The sequence below is a fragment of the Callospermophilus lateralis genome, chromosome 1 (genome assembly GCF_048772815.1).
Source record: "Callospermophilus lateralis isolate mCalLat2 chromosome 1, mCalLat2.hap1, whole genome shotgun sequence".
NCBI lineage: Eukaryota > Metazoa > Chordata > Mammalia > Rodentia > Sciuridae > Callospermophilus > Callospermophilus lateralis.
In genome coordinates this window covers 128,928,482-128,945,398 of record NC_135305.1, presented here as the reverse complement: position 1 = coordinate 128,945,398, position 16,917 = coordinate 128,928,482, and the positions used below count along the sequence as shown (strand labels likewise).

General features: G+C 54.1%; 1 protein-coding gene across 1 annotated transcript in view; it reads left to right on the top strand.

Moving 5' to 3' along the window:
• The window catches only part of Tmem132c (transmembrane protein 132C), a 180,584-nt gene that overhangs the window by 35,343 nt on the left and 128,324 nt on the right, over positions 1-16,917 (top strand). The window lies entirely within an intron of this gene.

Here is a 16,917-nt window from a genome sequence, read left to right as displayed (position 1 = left end):
ATGGCAGCTTTCCGATGTGCAACATGTGGAAGAGAAGTCGCGATGGGCCTTGCTACATATGTCCTGTGGCGCCGCCCAGCTGCGTGCCAAATAATGACGCCGCAGGACATCCCCTAGTCTCAGATGACTCTGGAACAGGTGCCTCTCAGCTACAGAGGGATTAGAATCAATGGATCTGCTGCTGCTTCCCCGGGAGGTGACTGGAAGTTTCCCTGTGGAAATGCTTGGTCGGGAGGGATTATGTGTACTTGATGCACAGAAGCAGAAGTGGGCCAATCTACTGCAAAAGGGAATCAAGTTTGATTACTCAGGAGATTCCAGAATTTTTCTAGTGTAATGTCCACCATGCCTGGGAAGATCTGAGGCCAACAGAGGAATGTGAACTCCGAGCTTCTCAAGGAACTACCGCAAGTCTCTCCATGGTGCGGAAGGAACACTGTGTTTTCTGGAACAGAGCCTCATGCGATGGGCAGGGGCTGAACCTGCGCCACCCCACAGAGTAGAACTTGCCACACACCTGATGTGTGTTGGGTGCAATGAGACACTGAATGTTTAATGATTAATTAATGATTAATTTGATTTTGGCAGCTAATGGCTACCACACTTGGGGGGTACAGACCATTCTGAGGCCTGACTTTGAACTCTGACCCCCTGGCCTAGGAGGAAGAACCCATCGAGAGGGTTTGCCCCTGAAGGGGACCGTGCAATGCTGGCGTCTTCCTCCCTGCTTCTGCTTCCTGGCCATGACATGACAGCTTGCTTCTCCATGCACCCTCTGTCCCTGCCACCGGGCATGCCCTCCAGAGGCCCAAAGCAGAAGGTCCACCTGGTCAGCAGCTGTGGGCCAGAATAACCTTTCCCACTTTATAAGTTAGTCATCGTCGGCATTGTTAGAGTGACTGAAAGCAGCCTGGGGCAGAGACCAGCTCCTTGTACAGCTGCAGCCACTCTGAAGAGTGAGGCCTTAGAGTCAAGGACCCTGTGCCCCTACCCGTCCTCCCCAGCCCTTTGCCCTGTGCTGCGGGTGCGAGTCAGCTTTTCATCACCGGGCAGGACACCTGAGATGATCACCTCATAAGGGGGAGACGATTCGTGGCTCACAGTCCCAGAGGCTTCAGCTGGCCCTGCTACCCTAGGCTCGAGGTGAGAAGTGGGCAGTGGAGCCCAGTGCCTACCTCCTGGCACCTGAGAAACAGAGAAAGAACAAGCAGGAGCTGGGACCCAACTCCCCCAAGACCTGGCTTTCACTGGGCCCACCCCTGAAGGTGGCCCTCCCAGGACCACCACCCCGGGGATCCACAGGCCTTTGGGGGCTATTCCGATGCAAACTCAAGCTGAGATGGAGACCATTTGGCCAGTACAGGGTAAGCACACTACTGGCAAGGCGCCAAGTTCTAATCACTGCTCGGACCCGCCTCTTCCATGTGCTAATCATGACGTGTGTGTAAACGCACAGGGGAATAATACAAGCAGCTTATAAAATTGGATCCATGGTTAGCAACTAAGACTACTTTTCCTAAGTGAGTCAGATCCACAGAAAAAATGGCCCGCAAGTAATGAGAGATTGGGTCCCAGATAAAACAAACATTCCAAAAGCAAGAGGAGAGAACTGAAGTCGCGATCAGCAGTGAAGACGCGGGTGCCCCCCACCCCCCCGTACTGTGATTAACCGGAGGTTTCTTCTTCTTCTTTTCCTTTTCTGTTTTAACAGACACTCGTGCCCGAAAACATAAAATCCTGTCCTTTCAACCTTTGTGTGAGGGAGTGAACCGCTTTTCCTCTTTGGCCCGTTTCTCTTGTCTTCTCTTGTTTCCGTCTGGAAGGAAGCCGACAGCATGAATATTCATGACGCTGTTAAACAAGATTTTTATTGAAAACAGAAATGGGTTCAGGGTGTTTCCTTCGTGGACCCTGGTGGATGGACAGGCCAGCGACAGGGATCCCGGCTACCTGCCGTTTGCTTCTGCTGAAAACGTAGCCCTTTGCCTAAGGTGTTAACCCCCGCCCTTTGCCGTTTTCTATCCTTGAGCATTAGAGGAGACACAATAAGGTGACCAGAGAGCTGAAGCAGCAATATTGAAAATACTGGGGTTTCCCCCTAAGCCTATGCACCTGAGACTAAACCAGGGCTGCTTTGCTGGTTCCTAGCAAAAGGACCACTGTCATTTGGAATTCATGCGTCTCCCCTGCCACCCTCTGCAGGAGAGAGGGTCACGCTTTTCCAGAGGTTGATTAATCAGCACATTGTTCCTCTACACACCTTCCAGCAGTTCAGGGCTCCCCAAGACCTATTGTCACTTGGCAGAAAATAAATACACCATCAAAAATGTATTGCGATGCTGCTGACTGACACCTGGAGGAGCGAATGCTTCACTGTGTGCACAAACAATATCGACTTATGAAAATGAGGTTCCCAGGAGAGTCTCGAGTCCCCCTGATGGCTGGGGCTCGTTAGGGGCTTTGAATGAGTCCTTAGTATACTCATTCATTCCTGTGGTCAATAAAAATGTATGAAGCTCCCACTAAGCACCATCTGCAGGCGCTGGGAGTCAGGAGTGGGCAGAACTGATCAAAATGAGGCATCTGGTGGAACTTACCTGTGATGGTGGGGGACTCCTCAGACAAGAAATAAGGTCATTTAAAAATACAGTGATAAGCCAGTGCGGGGTGGTAATCCCAGCAGCTCCAGGGAGCCTGAGGCAGGAGGATTGCAAGTTCAAGGCCAGCCTGCATAACTTAGCCAGGCTCTAAGCAACTTAGCAAAACCCTATCTCAAAATAAAAAAGGGCTGGGGATGTGGCTCAGGGTTGAGCACCCTTGGTTTAATTCCTGGTACCCCACCCCCCCCAAAAAAAATCCAGATAGATAAGTGCAAAGAATAAACATGAAGTTTCAAGAATTATTTAACAGGTCTTGGAACCAGAAATGGCTTGACAAAGGGCCAAGAGGGAGCATTGTCAGCAAGTGCTTTAGGCAATACTTCCCGAGAGTGCGTTGTGCCCGGTTGGATATCTCTGGGTCACTATCTTTGGTAATAATCACTTCTTGACAGATATGGTAACCTTCCATTTTTATCAAGTGACACAAACTTTCCATTCAGTCGTGAGACACTGTAACAGTTCACTTTCTAGTAAAGGGGTAGGTGAAAGAGGGGAAGTGGAGCAAAGAAAAGCACCAACTCCCTTGGAGAAGCGGCAGGTATTGCCGGAGTCTGGATAGAGTGGCCCTCTGCTCAGCAGTGGTGGCTGGAGGAGGGGACCGGAGATGGGGCTGGTGATTGGCTGGTGTGACACCTACCACTCTACCCTAGACCTCACGGCCTCGCTGAACCTCTGCTTGGTGGTCAGGATTCCTGGCTGGCCAGACAGGGCTCGCCCAGTCTGCCCTGCACCTGGCATAGCCTGGGCTTCCTCACTAGCTGAGTCAGGTGTGGGGATCTGGGACGGCTGCAGCCCGCTGCCTGGCCCTCAGTGGGGAGGCTGGGTTGCTGAGGCTCTCCACCCTGGGAGCTTTGACTGCTACGGTCTTTCCCCTTTGTGTGGTCTCACCAGCATTGTACCTGGGCCTCTAATGATGGCCATTCAGGGCTCCAAGGGAACAAATGTGTAATCTGCCAGGTGCCAAGGCAGCCTAGGCTCAAGCAGAGGGGAATCACAGAGCCATGCTGGGGTGACCGTTGCAGCCATCTTTGGTAAAGAGCTGCCCTTTGGTGCTTGGGTCTGGCCAGAACCAAGTGAGTTAGGAACCACGTGGAGGCATTTGGTGTGTGTCTGATCGCCTGTGCGTTGGGTGGGGGTCTCTCAGGATCTGGGGCAACTTCAGCACAAGAAGAAGAACTGGAAGCAAAATTGACTTTTCGACCATCTACAGGAAGCCAAGGGAAAGAGGGAAGGTGTTGGTATAGCAAGGTTTGGTACCCCAGGACATAATTTTGATAAAAATCCTGATGTTGGGGAGACTGTTGTGGTGTACCTGGGGAGACCGACGTGTGCAGGGTGCAGGTCAGGACGGGGAAGGAGGAAGAGAGAGCTTGGTGGAAAAGGTCTCAATGGGGAGCTTTTGCTCTGAAGGAGACGTATTCATCTCCTTCTCTGCAGGTTCCCCCATCTACACCAGCAAGGAAGTAGACAAGATGTCCAGATTTTACTCGTGAACTGCTTGGCAAGGTGTGTAAGAGACTCAGGTGCATTCGCACATAGACCAATAGTAGAAATCACTGCCGGCTGTCAAGCCTTAGGATGCGCCGGCCACTGCGTCCATGGTCTGCTCATTTCAATTCCCAGGAGGTTGTTAGACTGGATTTTGAAGTGTCCTAAGAAGCACTGTGGGTGGCCTGCCTGGCATGCAATTCCCCATCTTAGATTTCTGAGTTTGGGTTCATAAATTTACTCTTCCGTACCTTTCCATGTGCTCCAGAGAACCTTGATCCCAAACCCAGCTCAGAAGTTGATGGAACTGGTTTTCTAATTACTATTGCCTCTCACAAAGCACCCCGAAGCTCAGGAGGCTGAAGTGCCCTCCCACCCGCCTACCTACTCTCCCTTCCTCTCTTTGGTGAGACTGTGGTGGGATGAGGCATCATTGGGCAAGTCTCCCTTGGGATCTTGCATGAGGATGCAGAGGCATGGTTTGGGGCTGCGACCTCCAAGATGGTGCACTCTCATAGCTGGCAGGTGTCAATGGCCATTGGCTGGGAGCTTGGCCACATATCAGTTGCAGCCCTGCGCATGACCTCTCCCATGTGGTGGCCTCTTGCATGGCCGCTGGCTTCTGTCAGAACACGTATTCCAAGAGGGCTTCTGGAGACCAGCCTCAGAAGGCACAGGCATCCTTTGTACCGCTCTCTGTGGCTGGAGCTTTACAAGACTCCCTGATTGTCAGAAAATGAGCGTAGACCACCACTCAAAGGAACACCAGAGAATCTGGGTCCCATCATGACCTGGTCACCTTTGGTCAAACAAGAATCCCATTCCCTTCAGCACCAATTGGTTCAGTGGGTTTACTTAAGTCATGGGTCCCCTTCTTCCGCTGGGTGTCGCTGTGTCTGATGCCTTCAATGTCGGGGATGGCAGGGAGGGGAAGGGAGGAAGCAGCGTCCCTGCTAATGGGCAAGACCTCTGGAGCCACCAGGCTGCCTGTCTTTGATGTAACCAGCCTCTTGATTTGCTAAGCCAGTTGGGTTGCATCTCTCTCTCTCTTACCTCGACTGAGAAACTTTAACAGTTAGCTCCTTGGGTGCTTGGAAAGGAGAGGAAACAGTCAATGAGTCTTAGAAGTTGTGTGACAGGCCACAGGGTCGGTCTTTGCTCAGGGCTTGGTGACTCAGTTCTCCCCTTTGGATTGTAAGACTGAGTTCAACAAAACCAGTGGGGTAGGGCTGCTTTTTAAAACATTGGACCCCAGACCCACTTTGACCCTTCCACTGGAGGACTCTGTATCCTCCCTTCGTCCTCCTCTTTCCTGCCCAACTCTGTTTGGGTCTGGAGAGTCTTGGCTTCTCAGGTTTGTTCGATGTCTTCTGATGTCTGCAGGTCCTTTGAGTCCTGACCACGTCCTTTATAGGAAGCCTGAAGCTCTTAGGATATAGAATATCATGAATTCGTGGAATGATAGTTTTTCAAACATTTCTTCCCGGGGCTCAGTGATATTTCTGGGAAATGTATATTTCTTGCTGGGCAGAAAATTAAATCAAGGTGATTAAAAGAACTGTAATTCCCTTTCTATTTTAAAGGTGATAGCAAATGATCTAAAATGTGAGGCGACAGAATCATTTCACCTTCTGACCTTGGTGGCATTCACTTAGAGAAGTAGATGATTCACCTGCTCTCTATTAAATATGAACCCAATAAATAATAAATAAATAAGTAAGAGTTTGCAAACTCTGCACATTTCTCAGCCGGGCGGTGGGGGTAACTGTGCCAACAGACCTGATGGCCTGCTCCTCACAGGTCTTGGTGTTTAATGACTCATCGTGCTTGAAAGACAGGTATCTACTTACAAAATGTAGATCCTTTTCATAACCCATAGGATGCCCACGTGAGCCTCACCCCCTCCAGCAAAGCCTGTCAGCTGTCAGTGGGAGGTGACTAGGGGAGTGGGCAGTTGACCCAGTAGTGACTGGCAGGGACGTCAGGGAACCACTGTAGGAAGGGGGCATTTCCCCCCCGCTCCACAGGTCCCCCTCCTCCATGGTCCCCAGATGCCCCACTCAGCCTCTGAACACCGATAATGGACCTGGACCCTGTCTGTACACCTGCGTCTTATTCTCTGTTGACCACGGTCACTGGTTTCAGGCCTTGAAACAGCAGCTCCAGGCTCTGAGGACTTTTCCTGGGACCGTCACCTGCAGAGGTTGTGTGTTTGGGGGTGTGCTCACTTGTCCTGGAGAAGTGCTGTCCAGACTCCCAGAAGGTGATGTTGAGGAGCAGGTCTCTGTCCCAGGAGCTCATGAGGTGTCCCGGGCAGCTGCCAATGCCCTGGCTACGCTGGACCTCATCCACCCACGTATTCCTCCTGGCCTCAGATAGGGGCCAGGAAAACGTAGCTGTCACCTCCCGGTGTGGAGCCTGTGTGGAACACCACTTCAGATTCCACCCCAACTCCTGAAGTACTGCAGCCTGAGCGGCCGCTGGACTGTCAAGGGGAGGAGCCACGGCACTTTCTGCAGTGCCATTGAGAGCCAGAGGTCCAGTGGCTTTGCCGCGATTATGTCTCACATCACTCCTGTCCTCCCACCCGGCCAGGATAATAGAACCAGTGGTCAGCAGGTGTCTTCAGGAGGCTTTGTTCACACATGTTTAAAGGTGTCCTGGCTTTTGGCATGTGCCCATGTCATGTCCTGCTGCGTCCTCTGCCCTTGCTGGGTCCTTAGGACAGGTTGACACAGGGAAGCAGGGCCCCAGGCCCCCGAGGACTTCAGCTCATCCTGCCTGTGTCCGCCAGCTTTCCCTTGCAGTGATAAACACCACAGGTGACCGACCAGCTTAGAAAGAACACAGGCCCCTGCAGCTCACGGTCCAGAGGTTTCAGAACATGGTCGACTGGCCCAGGTAGCCCCTTGTGGCAGGGAACGTGGGTGGAGCAAGCAGCCCGTCTCCTGGTGGTCAGGGAGCAGAGAGGGGAAGAGGAAGGGCAGCAGCCCACAGTCCCCTGGAGGGCACCCCAGAGCCCTGAGGCCTCCCCCATGTTCCACCCCCTCCAACAGCAGCCAGCTGAAGACCACGCCCTGGACACCTGGGCCCTGGGCACCCTCCACACTCAAACGATGCCACCGTCCCTTTCTACAGTCAGCTGCAGGGCAGGGGACAGGTGGGGTGACTTGGCCACATCCAGCACTAGAATCAGGATACAAAGAGCTGATTTCCTCCTCCCCATGTCCTCAAAACTGGCCAGATTAAGTGTGAAAGGTAAAATCTGAGGCCACGTAATTGGAAGGAATTTTTCTTAAGGAGTCTTTGGTGAGGGCTGCCTTTCCCTCCCCTCCTTTGCAGTAACTACCGAGCGTCAGGAAAATCTGAATTTGGGGTAATCCAAGCAAGCTGGAGATGAGATGGGCCTTAGATGTGATTACAGCTGGGAGCAAAGAGCTGCTCCGTAAATAAATCACAGTTGTCAGATCCAGTTAGGGGGTCCGCGGTGACAAGCCCGCCACCTGAATTCAGCTGCACCAGGCCCGGGCTGCCCCGCCCAGCGGAAGTGGACAGGTTGTGGGGGGCTTGCCTGGGGCTTGGTCACCCCTGCTCAGGTTCAGCGTGGTCACAGGTGCGCCTCACCCAGTGGGGCTGCACTTAGGTTCCTCAAAGTGATGGGGACCAGAGGGTAGAAAGACAGTGGCAAGCACATTCATCATGAGAGGAGGGCTCCCACCAAGGCTTATGGTATGGCTGTGAGCAGGTTTGGGAGACAGTGTCCCTGCCAGTGGCTTCCTGGTCTGTGCATTTGTGGAGTTCACCACGTGGCAGGAATCAGGATTTGGTCCTACCGCAGGCTCAGTCCTGTTGCAGTTACTGGGTTCGCTGGTCCACCCCAGGGTGGCCTCCGGCTGGAGCTGAAAGGCACACAGTGGCTTTGAGCATTGGTGGACGCGTCCCCGTGTGAATGAGTATCTCCACGGATCTTGGAGTAAGTTGCTGGTCCCGGGGTGAATGTGTGCCTCACTCTCTAAGAGACCACCAGGTCACTTTCCAAAGTGGTCACGTGGATTTTTCTCTACCACCAACCATGCTCGGGAGACTGGCTTGCTTCATGTTGTATCAAACTTTGAGGTTTTTCAGTCTTTTTTAAAAATTTATTCTTTTTTAGCAATGTGTGCACCACGGGTACTAGTTACCCAGAGCTTACTAGGAAGAGGCTCAGCACAGACGGGTGGAGATCCTGTTTCCAGTGGCAGGTGAGCTGGCACCTCATCAGGAGTAGAGGAGGAATAGACCACAGGCAGGAAGAAGCAGAGTCTGGGGACAGGTGACATCTCTGCCAGGCTGTCACATCCACAGTCCCTGCTGCGGGAATCAAGCCTTGGAGAGTGAGGGTCGCAGAGCTCCTGAGCACCCACCTTTACAGACCCGACCCCTCGCTCCACGCCATCTGCCACACAGGAACAGGTGTGGACACGCCTTCCATATTTTAATCCAGATTTTTACGGGCAGTGTGTGTATATTTCGATTTAACGTTGTATTTTTAAAACAGTAGATGAGTCAAACCAAGCGTGGCAGTGGTTGCCAGCTGACATGTGCATTGAATGTGACGGGGAGGAGGAGGGGTAGGATGGGCTTAGTGAGGCTTGTCCATTAGTATGTGCAATCAGCACCTGTTATGTTCCACGTTGGCATTAGAGTTGGCATAAGTCACAATCAAGGGTGTAACAGAGACCAAAGTCCTGAGGCCTTGGTACCGATTCATGCCTTTAATTGTGTTTCCTTATCTCAGGTAACGGGCAGGCATGGCCAGGTTAGAGGTGAGGCTTTCCTGGAGTTGGGGGCTCAGGCTCCTCCTACTTCTCCTCCTGTGGTCCTCTGGGGCCTGACGTCCACCCCTCACACCCGGCAGGGAGGAGGGGACGTGGGGAGAGGCAGGCTGGCCTTGGTGCTGGTGGGGTAACTTGCTGAGGAGTCCACTCTCCGTGGCGCAGATTCCCCCATGTCCAGCTGCAAGCTGGGGACCTGACAAGAGGTGCCTGTGGCCAGCTGGGTCTGCAGGTGCACAGCCCGGACTCGAGCTCCAGCTGAATACTGGGCATGCCCCTGCTCTGCCCTGCACAGGGCTCCCACGGCCCGACAAGGGAGGCTGGGGGAGGTGGCCGGTCCACACGTGGTGCAGGGGCCCTGTGCCCAGCAAAACTTCCCAGGGTTTTCTCGGAGAGGAAAAGAAGGAAGGCTGCTCTGAGCCCCCCAGAAGCGTGTCCACGAGGTGTTAATCAGGGGAACAAGGTGGCCAAGGCTGGACTTCAGGAGAACCTCTGGAGCAGTGGGAGGGACAGGAGCAGGGACGGAGTGAGGTCCCTGTGGTCGAGGCCCAGAGGGGCCTGGACTTCAGGGGGTTAGGAGGAAGGCTCTGGGATTTGACTGGGGGTAGTGAGAAGCTGACCAGAGGACGCCAGGGCTGAAATGGGTGGGATGGAGGACGCCGCCTGGGTTCCCAGCCCAGAGATGAATGCAGTTGAGGTCCCAGTTGTGGGAGAGGGTGAAGAATTCTCCTTCAGACTCATTCAGATCTGAGTCGCCGTCAGCCCCTCTGAATATTCTCCAGCGAGGGTTAAAAATAAGGCCTGAAATTCAGACAGAGAAGAGTCTGAAACTCAGGCTGGGAAGTGATCAGGAGAGTACAAGTAGCTGAGAAATTTGGAGGTGACGGAGTCAAGAGTAGGTAAATTCAGCAGAAAAGACTCGCTCCGGGATGTAACCAATAGGACACTTACGGTATTAAGTGGCAGAAACCCAAATCAGAATGGTTTTAGGAAAAAGAAAGAAAGAAAGAAAGAGAGGCTCTGATAACTGAGAAGTCCAAGGGCAGGATGAACTTCAGGTGTGGCTGGATCAAGGCCAACGACCCTGTGAGTGGGACCTGACTGTGCTCACACCCACCCTCACCTCTGCTCTCTCTTGCAGTGCTTCTCTCCTCACAAGGAATCCAGGAAGGGCAAAGCAGATCAACACCCTACAGCTAATGCCCTGGGGCCAGCTCTCAAGGCACATCTCTCTGCCTGGCTTAGCACTCTACCCGCTCCAGGGCACCTCCTGAGGGGATGAACAGCCAGGAGGGTCCCTGAAACCAGAAGAGAGCAGGAAGGCAGGCGGCTGAAGCAGGAAGGTGCACTTCCAGGGGTCTACAGTGGTCTCACCCACGGCCTCAGGGACAGCCCTGCACCCAGGTCTCCCCCTGCCTGAGCTCCGTTCTTCTCTGGTCAAAAGATGACTTTGGGCCTTGGTTGATAGAGCTTTCTGGGGCTCAGCGACCCACAGGTGTGCTCTGACAGGGCCTCCAGAGGAGTGGGAAGCAGGCGAGAGTGGGCCGCTTCCGGTAGCTGGGGCCTGGGGAGAGACTTAATTGGAAAATGAGGATCCGAGGAGAGGAAGGAGCCCGGGTTTCTCTGTCCTGTTTCTTAAGAGAAGTTAATGAAGGCATGTTGGAAAAAAAAAAAAATAACAATAACTTAATTCTGATGCTGACCTTGTCAGTGACCCAAATTAAAAAGCCATTTATCTTCTCTGTGTGTTCACCTCGGAAAGTTTGCTTCTGGCAGCTGTTAATTGGAAGGAGGGGAAAGAGGCAGTTGATGTTCTAACATCCTTCCCGCGTGCTCCAGCTTCCCTCCGCCAGGTCCCTGGAGACGGGCCCGGGACCGAGAGATGGAGAGCTGGGGAGTGCGATTAGCACAGGGCACTGGAGGGGCCTATAGACCATTGACCAGCCAACACGTGCCCTCGAAAGACGTGCTGGAATGCTGAGATCCGTGAAAACTATCTAGGTCGCCCTCCCTCTCCCACTGCATCAAAGAAAAAGGTCTGCAAAATGCACCTGAACTGAAGCCTGTCTGTGGAGAACCCTCCAGTGTGCAGCCCCATGAGTTCTGTCAGCCCCGGGAACTGCTGTGCATAGTCACACAGGTTGTTCACTGCTCCCGTAGGCTCTTTTGAGAGGAAAATGGGGGCTGAAGCTCAGTCCAGCCGTAGCTCACCGAGCGAGGACTCTGGGGTCCCTGGCCACCTGAGGAAACCCGTATGCAGTCGGTTCCCCAGTGATGCGCAGGCCGCTTGCCTGCTCCTCCCCAATAAGCCCCTGGAAGAGCCATCCATCTTTGTCTGGCTTCCCTTTCCAGAGTGGTTCTGAGCTCCATCTGTGCAAGGGCACAGACCCAGCCTGAGCGTCAGGCACATCCTCTGGAGCCCTGCAGAGGGAGGCAGCCTCTGCCCTCTGCCCCGCCTCCTGGAGCATCTGCTTGTACAAACGCAGAGCTAGGTACGGAGACACCAAGGATGCACGGGCAATGATGACACAGGCCTGTCATGGCTCAGCGCAGGCCTCTTGAGCACCTACTGAGTGCCAGATGCCCTCATTGTGTCTGTGAGTGAGAGTCCAGTGACCCCTTATCCTTGGAGCTCACCTTGCGGTAACCAGAAGTGCACGATAAGTAAACTGAAGCAGTCACAAGCTGGTTTCAGGTGCCAACAAATGGAGGAGGACCTGCTCCACAGCAGGGGTTTTTTGACAAGCTCTTGCATGCAGGCGGGCCACGTGAGCCTACTGTGGGCGGAACTGGCACCTCCAGGCCAGTCTGTGTCCCCACCTGCTTGTGGCTGGAGGCAGAGGCTCTGGGTCTGGGGAGTGTACAGGCCCCCAGATGTGGGATCCCTGGGACAACTGAGCCTGGACACCCACCCTGGGCCTGCACCTGCATTGCCAGCCTGAGGGGCAGCTATGCCTCTTTGTGCTCAGACACCAAGGTGGGGCCTTTGCCCTGCCTCACCCCACCCACACCTGTACACAGGTGCACTGGTGCCCAGCAAGGGTCCCGAAGGTCAACCTAGTGCCCCACGTGGCCCCTAGCATGCCCGGGAGTTAGGGCGCACTGGTCAGTAAGACACTCGTGCCACCTCATCAGAGCACAGGGCTGTGACGTTGGGTCCAATGTGTGTCCACCAGAGCAAAGGTATGACTAGGCAGATGAGCAAGCCTAGGAGGGGCAAGGTGCAGGGCACGGGGCACAGAGTGAGTGCCCTAAGCCACACCACGGAGATGGCATTTCAGTGAGAAATTTTAAAAAATCAGAATGAATCCAAAGGTCTCTAATGAACAACAGACCCAAAGGCAGATCCAGACAGCGGAACAGAAGAGCAGGGCTCCAACCTGGAGGAGGCGCAGAGAAGAGCAGGAGCGTGGCTGAGCAGAGAATCCCAGCCCCAGGGAGCCAGTGTCAGAACCAGGCAAGGTGCAAGTTCCAGGTGGGAGTCGCAGGGTGTGGGGCCTGGAGAGAGCAAGGGACAGTCCAGCAAGCACCCAGACCACATGGAAGGAGGAAAAGCATCCCTGAGTTTGCCCTGCAGGCATGTTTAGCTTGGCTTACACGAAGCTTAGGTTTTACAAGCTTGGTTGCCAAAAAGGGACTTTTCATTTGGAAATCCAGCTTTCTCAGCTGTGTATGGAAAGGCTGAATATCCATCAGAATGGACCACCTGGAGCCAGTGGGACCTCACAGTTCCAGGCGCCTGGAGGGCGCATTTATTGGTATCACCTGTTAGCCCGCCCCCATGTCATTCAGGCCTCTCTCTGAAGGAATGAGGTTGGCGGGGTGGGGTCATCCTGTTGAGGCTTAGAAGATCTCCAGTCTGGGGCTCCCAGAAAGGGTGAGTGGGCTGTCCACGCAAGAGGAGGTCTACAGGGGAGGATACGGAGGGGCACAGGACCAGGACAGGAAGGGCAGGGTGCAGGAGCAGGAGCAGGAGATAGGATTGTCCTTCCTTCCCTTCCCACTGCCCAGGAAGCCCCACCTGGGAACTGCAGGTCCACACTGTGCCCTCCCCGCCAATTCCGTAAGAAAATCCTCTTGAACTATCCATACCAGCCATCGTCCACACTGGCCATCACCCACACCCCTCTGTCTGGTGGTTTCCTGCCTAGTGGCTTCGTTTGGGAAACTCGACGATGCAACCCTGGCACATGGAAGTGGGAGGTCTAGCAGCTGCCAGAGATTTTCCTCTCTGCACCAGCAAGAAATTCATATTCCTAAGACAAACACCAAATTGTCAGGTCTTATAGAGGAGAGGGAGCATCCTGGAGTGGCTAATGAGGCCGGCTGGCCGGCTGGGGCTGCTGCCTGGATGATTGGATTAATTTAGTTTGTATTTTAATGAGGTGGCTAATCAGAGCTGATTGTTGGGGTGGTTGTGAGGCTGTGGGGCTAGTTGTTTTGTGTTTTCCTTTGCTTTCTGCTTGCCGTTGTCATTCTGTGAACTGGAATGACTCTCTCCCAGGAGCAAGAGTCTGGCTCAGTTTCGGGGGCCCGTGTAAGCTCCAGTGAAGAAAGCAGAGCACTGGGCCCTGGCATGGGGCTGGGGCGATGTGTTCCGGGATCATCTGCCTAATGATCGTAGGTGTCTGCAGAGCCCGCTCCTGGGAACAGGTCGGAGAAGTCACAACTGGTGTTCTGAGCTGGCTGCAGAGCAACCTGGGGCAGCCCCACTTCCCACCTCGCCCTTGACTACAGCGCTTGCTGGTGTACCTGCCCAGCTGCCCTTCTGCCCGACTGCCCCAGCTGTCCATCTGTGCTTTTGCTCATTTATTCCGTAGACTTCTGATGTGGCCATTATGCCTCAGACCAGGGGTCATTCCCATCCTCCAGGGGAGGAGGTAACTCAGGTCTATTGGTCTCAAGGCACACGGATACGCGGATACGGTGTGTGATAAATGTGAAGGGGACACATGCCAGGGTCACTCAGGCGGCCGTGAGTAATCTGGCTATGCAGGAGTGAGAGGTAGATGGGGGGCTGGGGTGACAGCCGGCTGTCTGGCCCATGAAGGAGGCTGGGCACCCTGGTGCTCAGGGAGCCTGTGTGGCCTGTGGACTAAGCGTCCCCTGCAGAGGAAGAGTCCTCTGGGCAGAAGGGTGTTAGGAGGGTGGTCAGAGGCCTGCTGAAGCCCCCTGAGGGGCCAGGGCCAGAGACAGGCTGAGCCTGGGGGGCAGGGGGTGGACCTTCCCCCAAGGGCATGCAGAAGCCACGGGGAGCCGGGCCACATTCCCACTTGTAGAAGATCACCCTGCCTGCCCCAGGGGAAACCGGAAGGCTTTCAAAACAGTGGCAAGCACCCACTAACCTAGGAGTTCATGAGCTTTTAAAATGTACCTGGCTCTGTATTCAGCCAAATATGTATTAGGAAACTGAAAACGTCTCCCCTGAACGGGACGGAGCACTGAGGAAGAGCTGAATCAAAATGTGTGTGATGGGGTTTAAGTCATGGGGTCCGGCGAGCAGGAGAAAGGCCTCAAGCCAGTGGCCCAGGAGAGGCTGCGTGGGCTTGGCTCAGCTCCAGCATTCCTGGGCTGTGTGACTTGGGCAGGTTTTTGACCTCTCTGTGCCTAGGTCCTCTTGTCTCCTTCCTGGCCTGTGTCATGCTAATTCCCAGCTGGCAGAATAGCCTTATGGAGGTGGCCGAGTGCTGAGATGGCCTCTGGCCTGAACTAAGCACTACCTAAGTGTTTGCCAAATGACACAATAAAGTGGAAATCGGGTAGCATGGTCTCCAGGCCAAACCCCACTGCCTAACCACATCTGGGGAAGTGCTGGTGGGACAGTCCCTCTCCATGGCTGGGGCGTGTCCTGAGAGAAGAAGGCTGGTGTGACCTCGGCCTCCCCAAGGTAGGCTGTCCAGGACGAGGGACTCAGTGCCTTTAGGCTTCTGGGCTGATGGATGACCCCGGTGTCCAGATTGACATTTGGGGCCAGGAGATAATATAGGATTGAAACCTGTCCGCTGCCTCGTCATTCCCTCTCCCTGCCCAGCCCATTGCTGATAAGCAGAAGTATCTCCCCACCTCTCCAGCTGTGTCGAGGGAACTGTCGCGCTGTGAGATGCCAGCAGTTCTGGGTCAGAAAGCTCGGCTGGCCCTGCAGGCTGGGCACTATTAGGTTAATCAACAGGAAGCCTGGCTGTTTTCACAGGGCTCTCCTGGGGAGCACTCCAGGTGGGAGTCTTCCCTTCCTTCCACAGAGTGCAGATTCACGGTGTGGCTTGGGAAAGGTCACCTCCTGTGTCTTGGCTGAAGGCCATGGTGTGGCTGGGCAGCTGACCACAGCTTTGGAGGTGTCAATACAGCCTCAGGTTGGTGATGAATGTCGCTGTTCTGCTGGGAATTTCAAGCAGATGTAATACCCACATGCGGACGAGGAAAGTCTGTGAAGAGGACACCTGAACAGGGAAGAAGGAGCAAAAGATCAGTGCTTACACCCAGGTCCCATGGTTTTGCACATGGAGACCCTGAGAACAGTGTGTATAACCAACACTCTTTAGCTACTTCACAGGGGCCTTGTTCCTGGGGCTCCTATGGCAGGCTTGGCCCCTCCCTGGCTGGAGGGAGAGGCATTTACTGCTTCCAGCCATCACGGTTTGGGCGTCCTTGGCTTGCAAAGCAGCACCCAGTCTCTGCTTCTGTCTTTGCCAGCCCTCTTCTCCCATTAGAAGGACACTGCTGTTGGATTAAGGGCCCACCCAGATAATCCACGATGATCTTATCCCGAGATCCGTGATTCAATCACATCTGCCAAGGCCCTTTTCCCAAACAGTCACATCATAGTTTCCAGGATGTGGACCACTGCTTGGGGGTCAGCCCCTGACCCACTCCAGGCCCTGCTATCTTGGAACATGCTGAGGCTGCCAACATCAACGCTCTAGATGGGCATCACGGGCCCTTGTCCCCCTCGGGCTGCACTTGGTGGCTCCTTCCTGCAGGACTCTGCGTCAGTCCTTAAACTGGTGTGGTATCTGGACTCCTGAAGGGCATCATCCACCTGGGGCTGCAGCCCCGTTTGTGGGGTCCCTTTGAGCAAGTAGAAGGTGCAATCTGGGAATCTGCATTTTAAAGAAATTCCTAGGTGCTGCTGATGCTGCTGGTCCACATGCACGTCTCAAGGTTTTCTTTAGGAGGTTGGTTCTCAAGCATTCGGGGACAAAGGCCTGTGTCCTAGGTACCCTCAGTCCCCTACACAGCTGCACATGGCCCTCCCTGCCTTCAGCAGGCACAGTGACACTCCAGAAGAGCAATGGCAGCTGAGGGTGGTGACGATCCACGGCCTTGGAGCATCTTCAATGGAGACACGATATGTTTTGCAGTAAAGCAGCAGAACAGCAGTTCTCAAATTCAAACACATTTTCTTAAGTAAGATTACAGCAACAGCCGAGGTGATATTTTGAAACTTGTCATAGTAATTAGAATGCCCGATGCTGATGCTCACTGAAGTGGGGAGAATTCTGACACCCTCGGAGGGGAGATTACAATGTAACCCATCTGGGCCACTCCATGTAATCCTGCATTTGTGTTATGAATTCTGGAATTAGGACTCTGTCTCTGCTTTGAGCAGCGGTCTGTTGAAAACTTCCCAGTGGCAAGAAGCACAAATTGGTGTGAGGTCGCATCTGAAAAGCCCTCGCCTTTGTTAGAAGCAGCGGCTTTGTGCAAAGCGATCGGAATGAGCCGTGTCCCGGTTTTTCTGTGTGAGCCGTGGTCAGGCCATCTCCACAAGGCCCTCTGTGGAGTACCTCTCCACGCAGGACAAAGAGCTACCCAGTAACCTGTCCCCTCAGGGCACGGGGGTCTGGCAGTGAGACCGCGTGGGAGGGAGCTGAGGACGCAGGGTCGGACAGGGCTGTGACTCTGCAGAGCAGCCGTGAGCCGTTCCCAGAGCTCAGAGCAGAGCTGACAGCAGAGTA